This window comes from Galeopterus variegatus, unplaced genomic scaffold (genome assembly GCF_000696425.1).
Source record: "Galeopterus variegatus unplaced genomic scaffold, G_variegatus-3.0.2 Scaffold85, whole genome shotgun sequence".
Lineage (NCBI taxonomy): Eukaryota > Metazoa > Chordata > Mammalia > Dermoptera > Cynocephalidae > Galeopterus > Galeopterus variegatus.
The window spans coordinates 39,738-41,798 of record NW_007726196.1 but is presented as its reverse complement, the minus strand read 5'-3'; positions in this window follow the sequence as shown (position 1 = coordinate 41,798).

Sequence of the window (2,061 nt, the reverse complement as noted above, 5' to 3'; positions counted from 1 at the left end):
GAAGGAAGAAAAGGAAAAAACAGAATGTGCAACACAGTCCACAAAGCCTAACACATTTACTATCAGGCCTTTTACAGAAAAGTTTTCTTACCCCTGTCTAGTACAGCAAAAATAAAAGGCCGTATCTGAATTTAGGCCCAGCCCAGCCCCGACACAGCTAAAATAACTGATGTAGCTTATCTTTAAAAAATTTGAGCAATGAAATATTTAAAGTCTTCTAAAAATGCATTTGTAGTAACTATAGAGGGAGAGAGAAAATGTGTAAATATAATTACAGTAAACATTCTGCAATATCTTTAAAAATATAGTTGCATCCATGCAAGAATTTTGATAACTCCATTTGATTCTATCCTTCCCTATACTCATCAGATGGCAATATGTCACAAGTTATATTAATCAAATTATTGTATGTAAATTCTTTATTGGACTATGTCTATCCCCAAGCATATTATTGTCATGTATAAGGAAAAAATGCAAAACTATACCCCAAAATGTCTGGGGAATGAAAATATTATAAATTCTTAAAACAACACATAGGTAAATGAAACACAAAAGGAATAAAGGAAAATTGAACTTAGTATCTTTCTACATAAAAGGAGTTTAAGAATCATAGAGTAGTTCTACCTCCTAAGAATCTTGGGAAAGAGGCTATAAACTCACATCTGGGAGGGTTCAGATGTTCACATGTGTTCAAGAGGCTCAGCAATTGGGAATCATGCCAGTTTGACTCCTAAAGTAATCCCAGAGCCAGATCTCTTTGGGGGCGATTTCTAGATGTGCTCTAAATTTTTTTAAATTTTTATTTTTGATGTGGAGAAAGAAACTTTATTATAGAATCCAGAAATAAACGTTGGCTTTAAAAATATATTAACTTGCAGGTGACTTGTCTTTTGGAATTGTGAACTGAAATATCTCACAATAATTTTGTTTGAGTGTTAATTATTTCTCAACAAGTGTTAAAACCTTACTAGAAACTAATATTTTTTGATAAAGATTTAAAGTATATAACAATTTTTAAGAAACAAAAGTTATAAAACACCAGACAGTCTTGAAACCTAGCATGCTTCACCATTTAATAAAATTATGAGTCATTTTAGTAAGAACATGCTTTTTTAGTAAGAAAAATGCTTTCTGGGCTAAGTTTGAACTGCTGGGGCACATGGGACACCCACAAGCCCAGTCAGCAGAAGTCTCAAACTCCTAAAACATTAAAGGAAAAATAAATTTGTGTGTACAGAGAATGAAAAAAAAAAAAAAATCCCCAATGGTACTAATCTATAAACGGAAGTAAAACTAAAACTCCCCTAAAATCCCCCAATCATCAATCCTTATAAATTCAGCACTTAATCTTCTCTCTTTCTTCGCGAACCTCTAGTTCAGTGAACACTAAAGTCTTCGCCGACTTGTTTCTCTAAATAGAACACTCAAATTAAACTTCAGCATGGATACCGACCTCCGTAGTCACAAACTGTTTGAAGTTTTAAAATCACGCATGCAAACGTGGGGTTTTCTGAGTTTTGCTACGGGTGGGCTGTTTGGAAGCCGGTGTCCTTTTTTTGCAGGTGTGTAATCCAGGGCGCGCGTGCTCTGCTGGGGACAGACGTGTGTGGTGGGCGCCGCCTGGGCCTGGCGGGGTGGGTGGGGCAGGGCGTGTGCCCGGGTCAGAGTGAAGGGCCTGTGACAATACGACGGTGGCTGGTCGCCTGCAGGACCTAGGAGGGGAGTGAAAAGTCCGCTGAGGCGCCCCATAAGTAGCGGTGATAGCCAGGGCTTCACTCGTATTTATGTGTGCTTTGTCACTAACAGGTTGAATTAGAGAATTTGTATGTAACAGAAAGCACCTAGCCGAACGACCTATAAGACACACGCTCCCAGCCCCTGCCCCCCAGCCCACCCCAATCCCCCCATCTCCAAGGAGCTGAGTTTCAAGCCTGCATAAAACCCAATCCTCAATGCGCGTGTTTCCCCCCACCCCCGCGACAGTGAGTCGGGGCCCGGCGAGCTCGGGTTCTGGTGGCCGGGGGCACGCCGAGTGGGGCGGCCGAGGCGCGGCTGCTGAGG